General features: G+C 36.4%; 1 long non-coding RNA gene across 1 annotated transcript; it reads right to left on the bottom strand.

Annotated features, from left to right (window-relative positions):
* Window positions 1-19,473: 19,473 nt before the first annotated feature.
* Window positions 19,474-20,853, bottom strand: LOC134477179 (uncharacterized). The gene is made up of 2 exons (XR_010049089.1): window positions 20,576-20,853; window positions 19,474-20,265 (listed from the first exon to the last, which is right to left on the bottom strand). It is a non-coding gene; the product is annotated as an uncharacterized LOC134477179 (long non-coding RNA).
* Window positions 20,854-24,963: the final 4,110 nt, after the last annotated feature.

Here is a 24,963-nt window from a genome sequence, read left to right as displayed (position 1 = left end):
TTTGTCAAGCAAAACATAACCTATGAGATTGTTTTATCATGTTATCACTTCATCATTTTTATCATAAGTTAACATAATATATATAGACTGTGGCAATAATTTTACTTTAAAATGTAGGTCTCATCACCTACTCCTAGCCTGAGCTAACCCTTTGGGGCTGCTAGTGCTTGCTGGATGATAAAGTTATTGCCATGCAGTTATCTGAACTGTGAGCATCCAAGTTTTAACTTGTTCCCGTTTTTTAAAAATAGCAAATTGACAAATTATAGTTGTATACATTTATAAGGCAGAAAATGCTGTTATGATTATTGCATATATTGTGAAATAATTGAATCAAACTACTTAACGTATCTTTCACTGCATGTACACATTTTTTTGTGGTGCAAACATCTGAAAATATGCTAAGGGAAATAAAGTACAGAAAGACAAAAAGCATATGTGCTCACTTAGGTGTTACGTTAGGTTACAAACTGGTGGTCAGCTTGCAACACCCAGCTGAACTGAATCAGCTTTGTACTGGGTGTGGAGGGCCCACCTGGGGATTGTTGTCAACAATATAAAAAGGAGAACTGGAGAAGAAGAGGTGTTGCTGTTGATTGTCTTCAAGAAGCTTGTCCCACTGATCTTCCCTGATGTGAACTATATGAACTTGGTGGTTCTCATCATCAGAGGAGCTAGGAACCTCACTGTTGTTGAGGATAGCTGTGATACTTCTCCAGGAAGCCCTGGTTCTTTCTTTGAGGGTTGTTCCCTTGTTTCTGTGCAGATCCCTCAGCCTACTGGCACAGGTCCTTTATTCTGCTGGTGCAAGCTTTCTGGCTTCTACCTTTGGGCCTTCCCAGTGCAGATCTTTGGTGCAGACTTGCATGAGACATTGTTGTGGGCTCTGACATCCAGGTGGACTCATGGAGGACATTGCTGTGGAACCCAGGCCTTTCACTAAATTCTTTGAATCTCTAGTGTGTGGGCAGATTTCTTGCACTCTTTTGTATTTGACTCCTTGCACAACTATAATAAAATAATCCTATAGATTATGTTTCCTGTATTATATCTTTTCCCTTGCAAACTCTGACTACAATATGTGTAGAATCCAAACCAATGAAACTTACAGAAGCAGAAAGATTCATAGTTACCAGAGAATGGGAGTAGAGGAAGAGATCATGGTTAAAGGTGTCAAGGCAAGAGTAGCAAGGTTTTATTTTCACTGAAGTACTTTATCTTTAATAAACCTGAGAAAATGGTCTATCTCTCTTATGAAAGTCTATGATCTCTTCCCCTTTTAAAACAGTAGAGTCTCTTTCACAAAACAAACAAGCAAACAAACAAAAACCTTATGTCCCTCAGTCTTTTTCCACCTCTCCTCTTGGCCACAAAGCATACTACAAGTGTTAGGTCAGTATAACCAGGCAAGACACCTATTTTTGTGGGCTTGATAGTGGAGGGAAGAGACTGTATATTAAGGAAGCTTCTAGAACCTGCACTAGAACCTGCACTAGAGACCCTGCAGTAGCTTGAGAGCACACAATGGACCTGGAATGTAGTTTGATAAGAGAATTTATGATCTGGGAACATTTACCTGAGAGACAAGATTTCCTGCCTTAGAGAAAATTGCAAGAGATGGTGCCAAGTCACCAATAGAGTGGCTCCTAGATGCATGGAAAAATGATTGCCCTAAGTGAGGCTGAATGTCAAAATTGCTGTAGCAGGTGATAGAATTAATGGGTGATGGAAGTGGTCATGCCAAAACAGATACATTATACAAGGCTCAAAGACTCTGATGATGATTATGAATACCCACAGGGCATTGCATTCATCATGGTTATGAGGAATTCTCCAATGAGAGAGGCACTTGCATCAATCAGTGGTTCAGTGGTGCATCCTTAGTAGGGGAGGTATGATACAAGAAAGTCTGCCATAGATTGACTCATTTTTATAAATGAGAATAATAGAACCCTAAATATAGAAGCCAGGCAGTGACATCTAAGTATCAGAAGCCCCAGAGAATGCAGTTATTGTAATGATGACAAGCTTAGAGGCCTTGACCACATGCATGACCCACAGAAAGTTATGGAGATGATTCAACAGATGATGGAATTCCTAAGGGAAGACAGGTATTACATAATATACACCAGGAAAAGTTTTAATCAGAGGCTGAGGAATACTGTCTTACTGTAATGGTTGTCTACTATATTAGGTTTTCTTTGCTGCTGCATCAAATTGACACAAGTTCACTGGTATAAAAGAAGACGTTTTTCCTTTCACTACCTTGTAGGTTGTAACTCTGATTATAAAACGGTTAAATGAGTTCTTTGCTTACTTCTAGTCTCACAAGACTGAAATTGAAGGCATGACAGGGTTGCATTTTTGAAGGGTTTACTGATGAATCTCTTTCCAAACGCAGTCATGTTATTGACCATATCTGGTTCCTTATGATCATGGAGCTGAAGTTGTCATGCTTTGCTGGTTTTAACTTGAAGCTTTTCTCTGTCTCCTAAAGGTCTCTTTCTGGTTCTTATGTGTTGGCCACTCGTATCAGAACCAGCCTCAATATATTGAACTTTTCTCATATCTGGAAACTCTTAGATTCCTTTTATCACATCTTCTTCTCTATACACATCTTTCAGTCTGACAAAGTTCTCTGTGGTGTGATTACATTGGGCTCAATCAAATATTCCATGATGCTTTTGCAATTTTAAGGTTAAGTTCATCTAATTATAATGGTAAAGACATTCTGAGAGGAATAGTTACTACAATTTTGGATAAATATTTTATTCTCTTACCTACAGAACCTCTGTCAAAATTGCATACAGTGTTGCACACTCATGAGCTGCTATCATTATATCAGCACATAGAAGCAAACTCATAGTAACTGCATGAACTTCTACAGTCATGTTGCATTACACACTAATCAGAAACTGCAACCTCACAGATCACTGGAGCTGTTAAGGGATAGATGAAGCTTCAGATTCCCACAAGCACAAATTCCGTCAGAATTCTTGATAATCGTTCTGCACCTTAATATCTCTTTCATGGTCTGCCTGTCAGCCAAACAAGCTCAAACTAAATACTACCCATACAACCAATGCTTTCTTTAATTCATGTGGCTGAAGTTATCTCACAATCAGGTGTTAATATACTCTGCATGGACATAATGCTTAACTTCCCAACGTGAAATCCTCCCAGAAGATCAATCTAAATAATGAGAGTCAGATGAATCCTTTGTCTAGGGGCCAACGTATTCATTTTTATTTTTACAATATATTTTAGCTAGCAATTTTGTGAATAGTAAGTTCACTAAACACTTGTTTCAACCTGAGGGGAGGGTCATAGACACTTTTTTCCCATGTACCGTACTCTGCCAATTTATATCACTTGCATGAGTCTGTTAAGATTAGAACATTTGAAAAAGTTAAACTACTTGCAGATAGGCAGGAAGAAGTCATAGAAACTTAGGATTCATGGAGAGATGCTCCCCTAAGGCTCAGGAAAGCTGCCCAAGGCAGATGGCATCTTATTTGCATGCATTTAACTTGCACTGTTATTGAGAAGCCCTGGAAGGAAGCCTGCCCTGGAGTTTAACTTTAGGGTAATAAGATACACACACTGAGCTGAAGGAGGGTAGACATCCTGTTCTAGAAGGCACTGAACAGAGCTGGGACTCTTCTAGTCATCTTCCCTTTACTTCAGGGTGCTGCAGTTATTCTTGAGAACTGAGACAAAGAGATGATTTAGCTAGTTTGATTTAGTGTCAGCCAGAGAAGAATCTTGTTCTTCTGATCTTCACCATTTACATTCTATTTTAAGCCACACTTATCTGATTCTGCACTTAACTCCTAAATTCCGTTCCTTGCTGACAGAGTTCTCTTCTGTTTGTAAGTCTGGACATACGTCACTGCTCTTCAAAGCCATGCAAAATCTTCATATCACATTAAAAGAAAATTCAGCGTTCATACCAGTACCTTTAAGATTGTTTATGACCATTGAACCTTACTTTCTGACCTCATCTACACTATGTTCCTCAATCTGTCCTAGCCACTCTGGCTTCCACAGTGTTCCTGAATATGTCAGGCTCGTTCCTACATATTTGGCTTTGGACTTGCTGTTCTGTGTAGAAATAACTTTGCTCAGATATTTGCACAGCTCCCTCCTGACTTAGATCTCTCCTAAATCTCACTTTCTCTGGACTACTGTCTTTGTTAACCACTCAGAAATTCTCCTTTATCTTTTACTCTTTTTTTTTTTTCTTCATTGAACTTGTCATTATATGACCATACATGTTTTTGATTTTTGGGGGGGGTACCAGGAATCGAACTCATGACCTTGTACTTGCCAGGCAAGTGCTTATGCCGCTGAACTAAATCTTCAGCCCCTATTTTTGATATTTTTAAGTTTCTGATTCTTCAAGTAGAACACTAGCTCCAAGAAAGCAAGACAGTTTTTTTTTCCTTTTTGTTTTTTAGTTCAATGCTGAAATATTTAAAAATCTCTAGGATTGTACTTGGCATATTATATGGATACACTAAATATTTGTTAAATGAATAAACCAATCAAAAATTATGGTATACTTTTGATCTATGACACCTGAAAAGATGTGTTTTAAATTTCTTCTGCAGAAACTTCATTATCTTAAGGTATATCCATAGGATGAAACAAGAACGTCTTTTATTTCTTTGGATGTGGTTTTGTTAGAAATGTGAGCAGTCACCTTTGAATCAGCTTGAGAAAGGAACCCATGAAAAGACCCAAGGAATGAAGACATGACAACAACTAAGGTCCTTGATGATATTACCGAGCTGTGATCACCTGAACCAGCCCTGCGGGGATCCGTTGTTGGCAGGTGCAGTCTAATGGATTATGCCGGTGTTCTGTGGGATATAATTTCATTCATGGCTTCGTTTCTCACAGACGAAAGCAATCTGACAGAGACTGGTGTATGAGCCTTTGCTAGCTATTACACAATTTCACCTATTCACTCTTCAGATTCTAGATATTGATAAAAACCATCACACATAGTTGACGACTTTCAGATTTCATCAGACAGATAGAAACCTTAAAGTACAATATACCTTTATTTCAAGTTATGTAAAGTATTTGATGTTTTGTTACTTGTGATTGAAAAAAATTCGCACCCAATTCAGCATAAGCTACACTCTGAAGTTGATTTCTTTCCTGTGATTGCCAGTCACGCCTGTTTCATTATGTTCTTGCTTCTCTCCAACATTTTCCCCTTCAGTGACAAGGAATTAAATCTTAGAAAAATTACTTAACCTTGTTTACTGTGACAGTTAGGCTTGGTGATTAGTATTTTTTTCTATGAATGTTTTCTAAAATTGTACTTGGTGAAATGTTTTCTTAATTTATTTTATTTCTATAAATTAAAAAAAATATCATGCTTATTTCACTTTTCACAGGCAGAGCATTAATTCTTAGAACTGGTGCTTATAATTTAATCATCTTTCACATTTTATAAGTTATAAAATTGAAGTTAGAAAAACCTTCCTCCAGAATTCATAAATATTTTATATCTTTTTTCCTATTTCTTAAAATAATTCTGCTTTTCCACACATTATTGTTTAAAAAAGACTGTTGACATTATAACAGGAAAAAAGCGTTGAGTGACTCTTTGTAACCCCATTCAAAGTAAATAAACCACTAAATTTAGTATTGTGATTTAGTTTTTCTAAAATATTGAACTTCTACTTTTATATTTACATTTCAAAATTTAACCAAGTGACAAATTCAGTAAACAAACACATCCAATTAATGTTTTATTATTTAGAATTAGCTGAAAATTTTTGACCTTTATCAAATTTAATTATTTTATAGTATCCTGTATGAAAGTCATTGTTAATAGAGACTACTTCACGAAAATATATTGAACTTATTTTTTGATTCCAAGATAGTTAGATAAAGTAAGAGAAAATCCAGGAATAAAGAATATGGTAAAGCATCAGAAATCTGAAGATCAGCTTCTTTCTTTAAGAAAATACTCCTAGACAAACGAGTTAAATAGGACGTTAAACCAGATGTGCTATTCAATGACTTATATTTCAACATAGAAAAATACTATGCCAGCTTCTATGGAAGAAATTTAAATACACACATATGAGACAGTTGTATTTCTTTTAGATATTCATAATATAGCTGAGCAAATAAAGTATGTATGAAGCAGTTCATGGCATCTCTTGAGACATATATGCTAAAGTCACTGTATAAAATTGTAAGGGTTTTGCAAGAAAGGTAAAATAAAGCGACACACACACTAAGGGCCAGCAAAATGGCTGCCACCCCGCCAGCATAAGCAAGTAGCTTTTATGAGATAAAGGACAAAGAAACTCATATTGTTCATGCTTAGATTATATAACCTGTGTGCTTCTTTTCCATAGGGGACCTCATGTTTTTATCGCGGTGGGGAATGTTTCAAGGCCTGCACTTTCTACCAAGACACCATCAACTGGATGTGTCCATGACAAAGGGGAATCAGTGTGGCCGCTCTATAGAAAATCTCAAAGACCTTTACAGTCAGGTGATTAGGAAGGAGCTCATGGAGGAGGTGTGCTTTGAGCTATGACCTTGACATTCTTTGAAGTTACTGAGACTGTGGATTCTAGAGCAACATTGCTTCTGCAGAAGTTTCAGCTCAATTTAGTATATATCTGTAGATGAACCAATGCCTATTTTGTAGGCCTGATGAAAAATGTAAAGAAGTTATGAAACATAAAGCTTTAGAACAATGTCTCATATGATATTGCTTAAAAATGTAGATTGTCATTTTAGTAAGATCCTAAGAATGGAAAGCATACCAGCAGGCAAAACCATCTCAAGCCAGGGATAGCTCCAAGAACAGATACTTTCAGGGAGACTCAGTTAAACTATTATATTACTTTTCTATGGATGCTGGCAGGTATTCCATAAACAAGGTGATTAAAACAAAGGACATTACTTACATGTAATTCCAGCACTCTGAGAGACTGAGACAGAGGATCACAAATTGTATTCCTGCTTGGGAAACTTAGCTGCTTAGTGAGACCTTGACTCAAAATAACAAGGTAGGGGATCTCTGAGGATGTAGCTCAATGTGAAGGCCCTGAGTCCAGGGTTGGGGGAGAAAGACAGGAGAGAGGAGAGCAGAAAGATGGGGGAGAGAGATGGGGAGAAGGGAGAGGGGATACAGAGAGGGACACACACACACTGATTCTCTCCTTTTTTAGAGGCCATAAATCCTGAATTGAGTAAGTGTTGTTAGCAAGGTGTTACATTCTCCAAGGACTTTAGGGACGATCCTTTTCTTGCATGTGATTTTTGGTGGCTTCTGACCTTATCTGCCTCAATAATGTCAATCTCTGCTTGCATTTACACCTGTCTTTTATCTCTGTGCCTTTCCTAGTCCCTTCTTTTATCACATCTACCTTAGACTACCATCTGTCTAGTTACTTTTCTCATTTCTGGGACAACATACCCAACACACAAAGTTAAAGGGGGGAAGGTTTATTTGCTTCACATTTTGTAGAGGTTTCAGTCTATAACTGGCTGACTCCAAGGCAGGGTGGCATGGCAAAGAACAGTTCAGAGCACCCACAGTGCAGCAAAAGAGCAAGGAAGAGGAGACAAGACTCCTGTTGTCCCTTATATTGAATGCAGGTTGTCTGCCATAGGGTCTGTGTAGCACTCATAAACTTAATCCTAGCCAGGACTAAACCAAACCAATGAGTGGAATATTTTATTAATCACATGCCTTTAATCCCAGCATCACACACACTAAATTCAGCCATCTCCTATGACTGCATTAGGCTTTGGGGGAACATCTAGACATAAACCATAACACCATTCACCCTAATCCAGTGTCACTTCATTCGAGATTATTAGCTCAGTGACATCTATGAAGACGTACAAATACTCCTTTTCCAAATAAGGCTGTCTTTACAAATTCCAAGTAAATAACTTCTGTTCAATCTAATAGACTTATTTTGGGAGTTAAAAAAATACATAAAGGGGGTTTTAGAGCATAGCTAGCAAACAAGAAGTAGCTTTCAGTGACATGACATGAATTTCATAATTTTTCTTATAGATATTGGTAAGGCATTAAAAATTTGAATGATAAGAACTATGTTTCTAAGGATTTATCTGCTGACATGATGGGGAACTTGGCAAATAGAAAAGTCACTAAAAGGACAATGTGGCAGTAATACATGAACATCTGCAGAGAAGGTAGCTCTAATGTGGAAAATCAGAAAAAATACTATAAAATAAAGATTTAAATAACATAATGAGTAAAACATTAGATGTAAGTGTTTAAGAATATGAGACAAAATAAAGGCACCCTTCAGGTTTAAGGATGTTACTTAGAGAATTCTAGCAACATTTTCAAAACCACAACTATGTCCAGAGAAGGTATTATTTGGGGTACAAATCATTAAGTTTTCTTTATGTGTGTGTGTGTGTGTGTGTGTGTGTGTGTGTGCATCTGCGTGTGTGCATCTGTGTGTGTGTGTAAATCATATCAAAATTTTACTGTAGATTTGGAATTAAATCCAAGGAATGAATGAAGATTTAAGAAAAAAAATGAGAGGAAATTTTAAAATTAGTGTACTTGATACAATAAGGTTAAATAATGTTCTTAAAATACATTAGAGTCAAAGGCTTTGAGAGACTCTATCCAGAGATGATCCTTATAATACCACATAGGTAATGTTTTTCTTTGGAAAATTAATTTTGAAAGTAGGAAAAAATGTAAGTTAAGTCATTCAGCCATTCAGCCAAGGGTCACGGTCATCCATAGAAAACAAAATAAACAAAACAACGTGCCCCTCTTTCCATATATAGACTGCAGATGCCTAACTTCAATTGGCTTTGTTTTTCAGCTGTAATTACTTTAGTGACTGTGGTATTTGGTTATGTGAGGAAAAACATTCTGCCAAGTCTCAGGTCATTTCAATCCATCATCTTGGTATAGGTCAAGCTTGACCCCCCACAAAAATACGTTTTTCTGTTTTGTTCCTATTGCTTTTTTCCCTACAGACAGAAACTATTGATTTGCCACATTACTATGACACACAAAACAAACTTTAGAACCCATTTCAGTACAAGTAGCATGGACATATGCTTTTCTGAAAGTGTTAACCATCTTTTAATAAAGACAATGGACTTTTCCTTGTACGACATTATTGAGTTGCATTGAGACAAAATGGTTGACAGAGAGAAATAACAAATATAAAGGTTAATAAAGTATAGGTATTTTAAAAATTGTCCATGGTTTGGCAGATAAGAGAAAAATAGATTTGGATAAATTTTACCAAAAATACACACGCAAGTAGGTTAGCACAAATGACTTTTTACTAGAAGGTTTATGGGCACCAAGGACTCTCTCTAGATTAATTCTCCTCTAGAATGCTCTAAGTAAGTGTGATTTGTGGGCCACTGCTAAAAAAAAAATCAATGTAGTTTATGTATAATACATTTTTTTTCTCCAGTAGGGTTCCTTTCTCAATTGCTACTATATAAACATTTTTCTAAAGCCCCTTAGAAATATAGAAGAAGGAACACAGGTTAGTTTTAACCACTCTGTTCCCTGAAATAGTCAGAGGAGCTGCAACTTCTGCTCATCTTTGGTCATTCTCTCCGAGAAGAGTCTCAGACTGAAGGAAACCAAGAGCCACCTTCCAGCTGCAGTCACTCTTAAAAAGGGTCGAATGCACTTCACCTACACAGACAAACACATCACTCTTACCTGGTTTTCCCGTCCTCATAGTACATGGAGAGTCTGAAATGTCTTCAGCTACTGGAATTGTTTTCACTTGTTTGGGTCACAAGAAGGAAATTGTTGAAAATAACTGTCTTTTCTTTAGCAAATGTGTGGTCAACTCATTTTATCAAAGTGTGAGTTAGACTGTGTGAGCTGAATAGGAGCTTGCATGTTAATCGAGGTAGGAAAGAGATCAGGAAGGCAAAGGGGTCTAATTCAGCATGAGAATGAGAGTGCAGCTTCAGCTCTGGGTTTCACTGATTTAGAAAAGATTTTCATTTTTTTGAATTCTCCATTTTCCAGTCTGTGAATGGAAAGTATTAGAATGGTTGCAAGGCTTACCTGAGACAAAATTATTCTGAAACACCCTAAATGCTCAGGGAAAAAATATTCCTTTTCACTTTCCTGAATTTGATTCATGATTTATGCTTCATGTAGTTCAGAAACTACAGAGGAATGTAACATTACCATGGTGAAATAGTCACATTTTATTTAAGACATAGCATGCATCTGCAAAATAGGAGACTTCAGAGAGGGATGAAATGACTGATACTTTAATTATTTGCCACATTCATGAAGATTAGCATTATGATCAGGCTCTGATGTACAACCCAGGGGGAAATATGAGTCCCAATTTTAAAAGCAAAGTCTTAACTCAGGTATTAAAGCTTAGCCTTTTTGACCTTTTTACTTCTGTTCTCCTCAATTTTTTATCACTTGACTTTTAAATCATGCTCTTGACCTAAGGTGTCTGATTCTGGTATCTGTATCCAAATCAACTAAATTCCTTGCCTATCCCTCATGTTTAGTAACTATCTCTTCACCTTCTTAGTGCACACACTGCTCATAGATAGAACAGGGGTATTTATGTCAAGTCAAGTAATTTATAAATCGAAAGCTTTATAGTTCTGTCATTAAATGGGATCATAGTATTTAGTGAATTGAATTTTCCCCCTAGAATTGTAGAAATCAAACTATTTGTGCCAAATGACTTATTATTTATTTTTAATAAGGCTAGTTTCTAAAGCAGAGGAGGTTTGGTCCTAGGGGATGAGTTAATAGCAGAGATATCTGTACATTGATGGAGACATTCATGATTTTAAATTTATATAGACTGATTAAGAATTAGATAACTTAGCTATGGAGGAAAAGCGTATATAGCATTATGAAAGATACAAAAAACACTGTTCTGGTTTTGGGGAATCCAAATTGTTGAATTTAATTGTATTCATTTTTCTCTTTTATATAAGGTGAAAACATCTGCCTTTTTAGCTTGAGCTACACTGTTTCACTTTTTATATTTTAAATATTTAATATTTTTTATTTCTTTATAGAGAAAGAAACAAAAAATATGTGGAGAAAAAAAGTGTAGAAAGAATACAGAATTATAGAAAAATAAATGGTAAGAAATCACCAGTTGATAAGTTACATATTGTCATCTTAGAAATAGTTGTTCAGGTAACAAAATTAAAGTATGTAATGTGACATTCAAATAGTGACACTGCGAACAGTTCTGCTCAATGATCTAACAAAAACTTAGTAATATGGTCATCAGTTCTACACACTTGTTTTTTTATCTTAAAGAGGATAAGATTAAGCATATCAAAACAGATTAAAACAGTTCAAAAAGAAACAATTTAAGGAAATACAGATTTCAAAGCAAGTCCACTGGAGATCATCACTGTTTATATAATTGTCTCTAGTTTCTTCCAAATAGTTGTCCCCATCTTCACACACATTAAATACATACTGCATATTATAGAACTAATCAAATCATTACAGGATGATGAAGGCTTTTTAGGTCTTCAAGATTTGACATTGGGGAAGACAATAATAACTACCATCATATCTCTCATTCTCTTTGTAGTAACTGTCCTTATCTTTACATATGCTGAAATTGAACTTAAGAGACTAGACTAATATCACTCTGAACAGTGAATAATAGTATTGCTAGGTTTTATGTCATAGTGCTACAGAATTAGCATTGGATTTCTTAGTGTCTCTTCTTCAGAGTATCTATTCATTACATCTTGCATTATATAATCTGTCTCCATAAATAGTATAAAAAAATCTTCCCATGTGTGAATTTCTACATGTATATCTATCCTCTCTGTATTATAGGGAAAAACAAATCATAACAAGACAGCAAAACAAATTCCTAGAAAAACATGCAATGAAAAAGATACATATGACCACAATATTAGGTGATCTACCATAGTTACTATGCTTTCTTTTGTTATTTTCAATAGACTTGTCCACATCATCAGGCTTAATATAGTTAAGTATAGTATTACATAGCTATTTTTATAAAAACACAACTTAGAAAACATTGTAGGACTTGAGAGCTGTTGTAGGACTTGAGAGCTGTTAATAATCAAAACCGGTATGGATATCTTTTACATCTTGTCATCTTCAGAGTAGCTGCCTCTACTTTTAGGGTTGATACTATCAATCACCAAATTCAAATAAAATCAGCCAAGGCAAAACCGCGGTCTAACGAATCAGATTCAAGTAAGATCAGTCATAGTAAGACAATGTAAGTAATACAGGCTTTCACTTTAAGTTAATAGGAAATTAAGGATAGTTACCATGGTATAACCTGCTATTTTTGGGTCAGATATCTGTGCCCTGAAATCTGATATGAGTGGGCAGACCAGAACAAAATAAATTCAAATTAAACAGAGCGATAAGACTACTATGACTTTTAAATCCTGATACACTATTAACAATGACCTCTGCCTTTTTTTATAGTGTATCAAAGCTATCTATACTAAAGATTACCATCTCTGCCTCATATCTGCTACTCCACTTTACTGCTCTAATGTGTCCACCTTACCCCCTCATTCCACTGTCTGCCCCATTCATTGAGGCCTCTCTGCCACTGTTACTGGAATCCTGGTATCCCTTCTTCTCTCTCTCTCCTTCAGCATTCTTTGTAGGGTTGGGTTGGTGGCCATGAACTTCCACTCTTCCTCCTTGTCTTGGAAACATCTTATTTCTCCATTAATTTTGAGAGAGAGTTTTTCTGGGTATATCAGTCTTGGTTGCAAACTATTTTCTTTCAGGCCTTGAAATATTTCCCCCCAGGCCCTTCTCTATTTGAGAGTTTGTGTTGATAAGTCTGTTGTTATTTTGATAATTTTCCCATTGTAGGTTACCTGCTTCTTTTCCCTGGCTACTTTTATATTCTGTTCTTTTGGTGGATTTCTGGAATCTTGATTATTATATGTCTGGGTGTAGATCTGTTTTGGTTGTAGGTGGCTGGAGTTCCGTATGCCTCATTTATCTGGATATCATTTCTTTTTCCTATACTTGGGAAGTTTTCCTTTAATATATTTGTGAATATTCTTTGTAATTCATTTTTGGTTGCTCCTGCTTCCTCGCTCACATGCTTTATTCTTAAGTTATGTATCCTTTAGTTGTCTTCTAGCCTTTATTTCTTTCTGGTTCCTTGTTATTTTTAAGAGGTCTTTTCTTTCACGATCATATATCATCTCTTCAAGTTTCGAAAGGCTAACTTTAGTTTCTGTCAAGGCATTTTGCCAGTGTTCAATGGAGTTTTTAGCTTCCTGCTAATCTCTTTGGATCTATGTATTCTAGGTTATGTTTAAATTCTTCCTCAGAGGTTTCTCTTTCTTTTCTGATTTCCTCCATTTTTCATCGGTGTTCTTTTGGGCGGGACTTATCATTTCTTTAATTAATCTCTTTATATCTTGCCTCACTTGGATCAGAAGTATAGTTTTAAATTCGTCTATGAGGTCATGAAGGTATTTCTTTATTTAGGCTATGCTGTGTCTAGTATTAGATGATTACTGTGCTGGTTCTCTTCTGTGTTTACTTCTCCTGGGCTTATTTTCTCACGTTCAGCAGCTAGAGATTTTTTAAAATTTTTATCTCGTCATGTTTCTGGTTTCTTTCAGACTGGTGTGTCCTGGGGGTCTCTGGCCTGCTCCATATGGCTTAGGACCTTTCTGAAGTGTGCTGACTTGAGTTTTTGCTGCCCTCCCCAATTTGCTGTTATCTGAGGTAGGCAGGGATACAGGGATGCTGCAGGCTAGCCTCCAGCCTCTGTGCCAATCAATCTGCAAGTTAGGCTGTACCTTGTGGACGTCACAGAGTCGCGACTATTTTGTATCTGCTTATTGGGTCTCAACCAGAGGCATGGTTCAGCCCCAGCAGACCTTACCAGTTCTCTCTGCATCAGAAGCAGCTGACTAATGTCTCTGTGGGGCAGGGCTCTGCCTAAGTCCCAGCTGTCCTCTACCAGACCTCTCTGTGCCAGGGGTGACTATCTGATGTCACTGTGGTGTCAGGGCTGCCCAGTTCCAAGATGTCCTCCACCAGTCCTCTCTGTGTCACTGATGCCGCTGTGGTGGTGGGCTCTGCCCAATTCCAAGATGTTCTCCAGCCAGCAATGAGACCCAGTCCCTAGTACTCACCGGGACTCAATGCAGATCTTCCTCTTGGGTCCACTGCACACTGCTCTGCTTGTCTTCACTGCGTTCCAAGCACAGTAGGGATCAATCAGAAAAATGCACGGTATTCAGCTTTGGAGCTCTGGAGCTTCTCACAGTCTCCTCCGGCGTAGTCAGGTAGCTTTGGCTGCTTCACGGGGTCCCAGGTCTAAATTTCCAGCAATTGCCAAGAGCCAATACAGCTTTTCCCCTTAGATCCATTGCTCAGCATGCCGCGTTAAGGTTGCAGGATTCGAAGACTCCAGTTCTCGGCAGCCTCGGTCTCAGCACGACCTTAAATCCTCTGGGTGTGCCTAGTACAGCATAGAATGGGTTTCAGTGAGTACATTGGGCTTCAGCTCTCCATCTGCGCTTTGCCTTTCTCTTCCTAGTTTTATTTTTCCCTTTGGTTACCGCCTTGGTTAATAGGAATCATTATCCATTCGTCTGGCCCTCTCCATGTTGTCATATTCTAGCATCTAATCTGATTTCTCTGCAGGGACTCTCCATCCAGCCACCTAGCAAGCCGCCATTTTTCTCCAACCCAAATATTTAATATTTAATACTGAAATTAATTGAAGTTTTTATTGTGTTTAATTTTGAGACTTACCAGTCATAAAAGGGCAATAAATAGCCCTTGTAACAATCACACTAATGACTTCCTTCATTTAATCTCTTTTTAATAATAAATGATAGATTCTTCACTTTGAATATAATTAACTGATATTGTACCTCTCTTAAAACTCTAATAACAGTAGTAATTATAACTCATGGGAAATGTAAAACTTTGAGCAGATAGCTGCCTAACAGAAGAAATACCTTAGGTAAGCCTTAGGATTTAGCTAGCAGTGACCTACATACACTAGCTTAAGGGAAAAACAGGGTGGAGGTGGTTTAGATTAGAGCTGTTAAAGGGGAGTAGCAGGGAGGCAGACAAGCTGCAGAGAAGAGGTGCACTGAAATGCAGAACTGATATGCCATGCTGACTTTTACTGTCACATCTCTGCTTCACTCTGCAACATTTGCTTTTCTCCCTTAGGGCTCTGGGGATGACTGGTAGAAGATGCTCGCTCCATGTTTCCTGTTCCTAACCAGAAACAGAGGTCTTTTCCACATACACGTTTGCAATCAGAGGCTTGGATTATTACTCTGGAGTTCACAGGAAGAGGCTGCATTGATGCATGTGATTGCCAGTGCTGATCATTAGGGAAGCTGGGCAGTAAAGAATGGCAGCATCTCCAAAAGCATGCTACTAAGCTTAGTAAGACATTGAACATGGATTTAGGCTCTTCAATGAATTAAATTTCTTTTTAAAATTTTTTATTTATTTAAAGAAAAAAATATATAAAAAGGGTAGAAATAATACATAATTTCAAACAAACAGTAAGAAATCACTAGTTGATAATTACATATTGTCCTCTTACAAATAGTTTTTTGAGTTACAAAAGTGAAGCATATAAAGTGGACATTTAAACAGCGAGAATGCAAACAGTTTTGTTCAGTGATCCAACAAAAACTTAGTAACATGGTTATCGATCCTATACACTTAAACATACATGCAGTTATATCTTTTAGAGCACTTTCTTTTCTTTTTTACAATAGCAATTATACATTTTGGGTTTTATTATTCCTACATTTCTTACTACTTTTTACACTAGAGATACAATGTGATATTTATAAATATGATTCTTGTTTATTCACTAATGAGGATAACCTCAAGTTGTCTCCATTTGCCTATGAAGGCCTCAAGATCATCTTTTTTATGGCTGAGTAATAGTCCATTGCATAAAAAGTACCACAACTTTTAAATCCACTCTGTGGTTGATGGGCATCTTGGTTGTTTCCAATATTTACGTATTACAGATTCTGCTGCTATGAACATGGGTGCACATATATAACTGTGATATGACCTTCAGTGTTTCTGGGAAAATACCCAGAAGGGGAATAGCTGGGTTTAGTGAAATTTACAATCCTATTCTTTTGAAAATTCTCCATACTGATTTCCATAGTGGTTGTACCAGTCTACACTCCCAGCAGCAGTGGAGCAGTGTTCCTTTTTCCCCAGCCTTGCCAATATTTGTTATCAGTTGATTTCTTGATGGCAGTCATTCTTTCCAGAGTGAGATGAAATCTCAATGCTGTTTTAATTTGCATTTCTCGAATGACCAGTGATTAGTGAACATTTCTTTGTGTATGTATTTGCCATTTGTATAGCTTCATCTGAGAACTGTGTGTTCATTTCAGATGCCCATGGAATTATATATCTACATGGAATGACTAATTACTACCTTCTGAAGGATAGAAAGTCTTTGCCTGAACATATTTGCTACATTACCTTTACAATGTCTTTTATTTAATCTCATAACATTATGACCACTACATTCTTCTTATTTTCATTTAAATAAAGTTTATTATTTAGAGAATTGTTAGGTTTGTCACATTCCTCAACAGAAGGTACAAAGTTTGTCTTTGTACAAGGTACAAAGATTGATGAACCTAGACTGGCAGATTATTATCACTCAAAGACCATAGTTCATGTTAATGCTTAATGTTTACATTTTCATTGCCTTGTATTGTATTATATTGTATTGTATTGTGTTGTATATTTGTGGCCTTGGCATTTTTTTAAAGAACAGGAAGAATTTATTGAAAGAAATAAAGTTTCCATCTGAGAGGTACAAAAAGAGGCCCAGAAAGTATGCTGTCCAGAGGTTGCCCACCAACCTCACTTCTCAAGGGTATTTCATTGAGGAAAGCCACAAGTTGAGGTGGGCTAAAGGTGGGATAGTACTATCATCAATCAATAAGTTTAAAAGTACAGTTGCTTAGGTAATATTGATCCAATGGTAAATCATAGAATGGGTATGAAGGGGGACAAAGCTGTGTCAACTAATAAATACACAGCAAGGAGAGTTGCTTGATTAATGCTGATTACATGGGACTCAAATGTGGGAATAAATCATGTAGCAAGAACACTCAGGATGCACAAGCCATTCTTGGAAGGGGTGGTTACTTTTTTCTCTCATTGCTGAAATAAAATGCCCATCACGCCTAAGTTAAGACAGGAAATGTCTATTTACTTCACAATTTGTGAAGGTTTCAGTCCATAATCAGCTGGCTCCAAGGCTGGCATGTCAGCAGGCAATGGCTCAAGGTGTCATCAGATACCAAAGGGAACAAGAGCATGAGGGAGGAACGCTCAGAGACTCTTTCTACCCCTTAGAATGTATGCTGAGTATGCACCCCAGGGTGGGTGTAGCACTCATACCCATAATTACAGCACTGAACATGAATCAAACCCAAACTCTAGAAGCTCGCCTCTAAAAAGGATGAGGCTTTGGTGGGAAATTCAGACACAAAACGTAGCAGGTGAGTTAAAGAGGTTTAGTCCTCCATCCCAAAGTAATTGATGCCTACTTAGAATATCAAGCATTGCAGTTCATCTCTAGGGGAAATACATGGGTAATTCCTCTTTTTCTTGAAACCTGGCTTTAGTGAAGGTACTTCCAGCCACAGTTGCTTGCCAAATGGACCTCTCCAGGGCCCAACCCTATCTGAATACCTGTGATGTCTCTACCTAATTTGAATAGATTCATTGCCTTAAAAATTCCCTGACTTACACCTATTTATCCCTCTCGCTGAACTGTGGCAACCGTAGATCCTTATTTTTTCTCTACAGATTTCCTTCTCCAGTATAAATTTAAATAGCTTTCATATTAATAATACACACTTAAAACTCCTCCATATTGTGATTGTTTAGCCTTTGTTTTTAATGCTGAACAAATTTTCTATTCATTTATGCTTGATAAGCTGGAATCACCTCTTCCATGTTAACTAAATTACTACTCTCAGACATGTATCTGGGAGTGAGAATTGTTCCTCTCAATGTTCTCACAGACTAATAAATCTCCTAGTAAGTTTAAGTGCACTTTATCACTGTGTGCCTTATTCCAAAAATAAACATCTCAGCTTTCCTCTGCTTTTCAAAATTCACATTTTCCACTCCTGAACATTTACTGATGATGAAATTGCCATTATTCTTATTCCATAGAGATCCAGAGAGCCCAGCTGAACTCTATGAATATCTAAAAGGAAGAAAATAAAAGTCAAACCTGACACAGTACAAGACCTATCCAAATACACCTTTAAAATTACTTTTCTCACTTGAACTGATGTTTTGTAATTGAATCCCTCAAGTGAGAGGAGAATTAGCCCTGAGTAGTTTACAAGTTAAAGTGCACAATTCAGGAGGCAATGAAATGTGAAGAGCACCTATACTCTCTCACAAAATGATTTAAAAACAACCTTGTCTTATTCCATCAGAAGATAATGGAAACTTACCTTGTTATCTCCCACTCTATTTAAGAGCAAGTGAGTGCTACGGAAGTTATATAATGGTCCTTATGTGCTTAAAGTAGAGATCATGCTTTTCCTAACCTTCCTTTTCTTTGATTTTTAGTTCCATATCAAGGAGATGGCACACTTAGAGCACTCAACACAATCCTATGGATGAACAACAAGAGCCTTACACCAAATACCATGTAGACAGTCATACCCTTGTGGCTCACTTTGGCTCTAAAGTTTTCATGGGGAAGTTCCTCCAGTTGCTGATCCTCTTGTTGAATCCTGGGATCTTATCAATTTTATCTAGTTAACATCAAGTTAAATTAATAATCTTACAATTAATTCTCAAGTACAAAGCCACCTAAGGATGATGCTGTCTTGAAATGGACATCATCCTAGTAATTTTCTCATTGTTGGGACAAAACACTCGAAATTCACAAGTTAAAGAAGAAGAAGAGCTTTCTTGGTTTACAGTTTTAGAAGTTTCAGTTCATAGCCTGCTGTTCCCAGGAAGAGGGCATGGCAAAGGAGAAAGAGCTCATGGCATGGCAGGCAGGAAGAAGAAGGATATATGCATCCTGGTCATGCCCCCAGTGACACCCTTCTTTCCACCAGGCTTCACCTCCCCACATCACACCCAGGTATAAACCCATCAGTTCACAACTCCAGTGAAAGCTGTCACACCTCTATGATCCATTATTGCACACCTATGAATCCATCAGCTTCTCAAAGCCCTGCCTATGAGCACACAATACACAGAGGAGACAGCTAGATAAAAACCGTGACAGAAATATAACACACAGTATAAATTAACGTTTCCAAAAGCTTGAACAGTTTAGTACCAACTAGAAACTTCTGGGGAGGGAGGGAGAGAGGGAAGGAGGTAGGAGAGGAGAGAAGAATAGAAAGAAGAAAACAAAATATCTGAAGCAATAAGAGTTTCAAAATCTTTTTAAATCCATTGTTAAGTCTGGATACAGTGAGTCATATGGATGGGTAGTTTTGCCAGCAGCAGATACAGAAGTGGCCTTAAGGCAACAAGTGTAAGCTAAATCTTAGGTTCTAGAGGAATATTGTAATATTCACTTAGAGGCACTATAAGAATTACAGATTTATGGCAAGCAATCTCAGCACTTAAATTAATATTCATTTATTAAATATATTTTATAAAACATCTTAATGTGAGAACCAAAATAAGCATACTAGTGAATAGAAATAAAAGCATCATTTAAAAAATTGTATTTATAAAGTTCCTAAGCATTACAGAAATGGGAGATAGTGAAAGAGTGGGGAAATCTCTATTTTAGGCATGTATGAATATATTATGTAACTCCTGCAGCATTCAAATTTTAATTTGCATATAGTGTCACTTGCCAGAAGCAGATATTTTATGCATAACCACAGATGGAAGCTGTTAGCTAGGATTCTGTCTCTATCGTCATTAGATAATAATTGGAATGGATCGGTACCTACCTGCAGGCTTTCACAAGAAGGAAAAGGCAAAGTTAATCAGTTTGAAGAATAAAGTTCAAGTGAGTATTAAGAGAGCATCACAGCTTTTGCAAAACAGTCTACAAAAATGTTTCGACATTGAATTGGGTCCACTTGATTAATTGCACAGTGTTTAAAAAATGTCTGATACTGTAAGAAACCCACGTTAGGAGTATGGAAGAGCTGAGCATTCATCATCGTCTTGTACAGTCTGGGGCAATATTCCTGAAAAACCTGTCAAAATGAATTTGAAACATACAATTAGTCAAACACTAAAGAAATTTAGAGAGATAGGTTTCCTTTACATTTTAGCATGTTTGGAAGTGTTTGTATTAATGAAATTCACCAGTATCTTTCATCAAGTTATTAAGTTATCATTACTGTGATATATAGCACAAGGCTATTTTAAGTCTGCTTTTGTCTATTTGCTTCTTTTCAGAATGTATAATTTTAATTATTTATTGTTTTAGTTTTAAACAGCCCCAGCATAATAAGCAAAGTTAAGAACAACAATGAAACAAAGAATATTTTAAAAATTGATCACCTAAAGGAAAATGAGAGAAGAGAGTATATAACCATCATTTGGCTTCTGATCTGAAATAGTTGCTTCAAGAAATTTGCTTCCTTGGTGCTGGCTCTGGTCTCGTCTCCATCTATTCAGTCACTCCTATGCTCAGTGTCTTCCCTTCGGGCCATTCAGACACCACATCTCTATTTACTTTACAAGGTTCTAAAGAGGATAAAATAAGACCATCACACTGAAGCACCATTCACACTGCGTCTTGAAAATCATTTTAAGAGCCTCATGCAAGAATAGCAAAAGAGACACAACAGAAAGCATCTTAGAATGAAACCTTCTGCAGACTCACTGAAAAGCAGGGAGCTGTAATACAGAATCGCTTCCCATCAAACCACCATTTTCTCCACCTGGCTTTTATTGTTTTCTCCTTTTTTTCTTTCCTAGCAGTGGTCAGCAACCTGATAATTGGAAGGCCAAACTTCACTGATTCACTTCTTTACCAATAGGTGGGATTGAAGATGCTTATTAAAAAGAGAGAGAATGGCAGGATAGAGGCGTCCCAAGAGCTTAAGGGTGTCACATCTATTTTTTTTTTTTGTCATCTGTAATTTTGTTTCTCCGATCCCTCCTAGTGGGTTAATTTCTTAACCTGATAAACAGAGACTCAACAATCCACTAAAACCAAAAGCACTGTCCACAGTTCCTGGAGTACAGGAGGTGAAGTAGAGCTCGGTATGCTGGGCTGTGACATCAGATAATCAGCAATGTCAACCTCCACCTGCTAGAACAGGGAAGACACACAATGGAAAGAAGGCAAAGATACTGTAAACTCCATCCCGTGGTCACACTTCCTTTCCCTGTCACAGGTAAGTCCCTGTCCCTTTGATAAACTAAGACTCCTAAGGGCCAATGGCCTTTGATTTTGTGAAATTTGAGAAGTTCAATGGGATGATAACCCGGGTTCCCGATAATGATAATAATAAATTTCCTCTCTGCTTCTGTTGAGCCCCTGTCTTAGTGGCTCTTTTGCCACGCTACTGAGTTAACCTCTGAAGCCCATGGGCTAACAGGCAGGGAAGTGTGATCAATACGTTTCTGAACTCCCTCTCGTCACATGTGTCCTCTCACAGAAAGCAATGAAATGTCTGAACAATTCCATGCACCTCTCAAATATTAGCTCTTTAGTAAAGTGGTGTATTTCTCTACACCGTACTTTTAATCATCATCATCATCTAGTCGTTTCTCAAGCTTAAGGTTTTGAACATTATTAAGTGCACATATATCAAGTATATTCACAATATAAGAGCCAGTAAGTGAGAGAGAGGTACATGGAAATTTAGCAAACAATTTTCCTTGAAGAATTTTCAGTTTGTTTAGAAAACAAGACACACAGACAGTAAATAAAGAGAAACTCACACTGTAATCCCACACTACATTCCTTTAAAGTGGAAAAGGAACTCATTATTTATGTAGGCCCATGATTTCAGCACACACACACTACAGACTCAACGTGGCTTAAGCTAGATGTGATGTCAAAGTTTGAATTCTAATTTTCAGTGTCTGTCAGCTTGTATTAAAACAATATTTGACCTTGGCAAAGGAGGATGGAGAAGCTTTGGATAATAAGGAAAATAAATATTTTAGGCAAGCAGTTTGGTAAACTGTAAAATAAACAGTTTTAAGAGCTTGCTATGTTTTATACCATCAATAGATCTCTCATGCAAGTCATTGAACTGATTTATAGGACAATCCTGGGAACAAAGATCTTTAACATATGGAGAGTCATGGAACATTTGTTGAATTTAAAAATAAGAAGATGGCTCATTCAAAGGAACCTGTTTCAAACTTCTGTCCTTTTCGACCCTAGAAGAGTAGATGATGGAAACGTTAGGCTTACAGTGAATGCTTTCTAACTTGGAGAGAGCAAAGTCAAATTTAATGATAAAGGATTAAATTTATATCTCATTATCTACCACAAAATAGTTTTATATCTTTATATGATCATCCAAAAAGGAAAATAATTGGTAACTTCAAATACTCTTTCTGATTCATCAGATTTTATTAATGAAAATTTCTGAGTGACATAAAAAAACAATCATTTGAAAGTTAAAATTTGAAGAATGAACAATGTAATAGAAGTCTTATCTGTTGAATTTATGTTTCTCAGACTAGTGTTTTCCCTTGATTTCTAACTGCATAATATTCTCATCTATTTTATTGATTTTTCTCATGATTTTGATCCTATTTTTACTGACTTTTCTATTTGTTCAGAGAACATTTTTAAAGGTGCACTCTGGATTGAACAATTTGGTAGGTATTGAAAATCTGCAAATACAAGGCAATCATTTTGCTAAATAGGTAATTAAGGTACAAACAATAAAACATATTTTGTTCTATTATGTCCAAGGTACCTTATATATGCTAATCAATTCTCATAAAAATCTATAGATTATCATTCCATTTGTAGAAAAGCATTGAAATATTGCCTATATAGGATAGAATCCACAAAACTTAAGTGGAAAATAATATATAACATTTTTAATATAAACATAAAATTGTTTTGTATTTTATGTAAATCTTATTTGAAAATGTAATCTTCACTTCCTCATTGATATATAAAGCTTACAAATACAACCTAAAGTTTCAAAAACATGATTAAAAATGATTCATATGATTAAACTCTGTAATTAAATTTTCTGAATATAATAAAAAGTTTTATGTATCATCTCAAAAATATTTGAAGAGACTTTGCTTAGAGAAATTGCTTTTACAGTATAATGTGTATTCACATATGCATTATACTGCAAAATATATATATATTTTATATTCTATATATATGTATTGTTCACATTGTATTTAAAAAGCAAAAGTGTGAATAAAATAATGACTACAAGTTTAGTTCATGCAAAATCAATTTAATCTGACCTGCAAACTTATCATTTGAAGCCTATTCTGAGCACCCTAATTATCAAAAACATTTAATTATGAAACATATGTTCTGTTACATGCTGGTAAAATAAAATGAAAAGATAAGATGTCACTGATCAATTAAGAGATAGACCTCAAGGAAATAATTGAAATATAGTGGACAAGTTGTTTAAGGTCTAGGTATTATTAAGAGTCTTGATATTTTTAATTATTCAGATATTAAGATTTAGTATAAGGACACAGAAAATTAAAGAGCTATTGGGAAGTGTGGTAGGCATGGGGAGGCATCATCTGACTCTTCAGTTATTCTGAAAAGTAGCTCTTCAAGGTGAGCTTGCTGTGCAGTAGGTCCCTTGGTCCGTGGTCACATCAGAGCAAAAAAGAATTATGTATTCCTTGCCTTCCTTTAGATTTCTCACCTCCTCTCCACATTTACTGTTATCTCCCTACTAAACATTTTTCCAGCATTGTAATTGCCAGACTATAACTTGTCATCTTATATTCCAGTCACTTTATTCCATCCATTATCCAGTTAATAGCAGAGATGACTTTTCTGAGATGAGCATCTCTTTATATCACTCTTCATTTATACACTTATATCCATCAGAAAAATTCTTAAATCTTTTAGGTGACATACAGTGCCCGGCATCATCTACTCCACATTATTACTAGCTAATCCTCCAGTTTGGGGCTCAAGTCATTCTGCACAATTTATTTTTCCAATGCCATTCTACCCTCACATTTTGTTCCCATACCTGAAATAATACCCTCATGAGTTTGTAATTTCCCTTTATCAAGCAACCACAGAGTGCAGTGGCATTTATGCATACAACTGAGAGTTGGTTGGGTTTTAGTTTGTGAAGGCTAAGTTGTGCACTGGGTGATTCTCATCTTCCCCCTGGGGTCACCAGTCCTAAGTCATGATCTTTCCAAGGTGATAGCAGAGGTACCAGAGGGAATGTGGAAGCACCTAAGATTTTCTAAGTCTCCACCTCAAAACTAGACTCCATTTATTTTTAATTAATATCTGACCAAGCTGAATAACATGTACATATTCAGAGTCAAAGGAAGAAATATATCTTACTCTTTTATGATACCAACTTTAAAGTCATACAAAAAAACACACAATAAAAATATGAGTTTAAGGAAGAAAGATTTGGGACCCATAATGTAATCTATAACACCATGATTTTGTTTTTCCCACTAGTTCTGTAAATATCATTTCAATCCTCAGGTCTTTCAGATACCGTTGTCTGATTTTTCAGTCTCTTTTAAACTTTTATATTTTTAACCAGTTAGCATCATCTACTTTGCATTATAGCTATGTAAAAATTTATAATTGCAATTGCTAGTGCTTATTTTTTCTTTTTGTTACAATGAAGATTCCTTAAGGTAATGTGTGTTTGGATTTAATGCATATTCAGTAAACTGAAGTAAATTCTATGAACTTCATAGTGATTTGTTAGAATAAATGGTTGTGTAAA

Source organism: Cavia porcellus, unplaced genomic scaffold (assembly GCF_034190915.1).
Source record: "Cavia porcellus strain 051 isolate PalLab524CR breed Dunkin Hartley unplaced genomic scaffold, mCavPor4.1 scaffold_8, whole genome shotgun sequence".
Lineage (NCBI taxonomy): Eukaryota > Metazoa > Chordata > Mammalia > Rodentia > Caviidae > Cavia > Cavia porcellus.
Note: the sequence above shows the minus strand (reverse complement) of the source record. Positions and strands in the feature narration are given on the sequence as shown.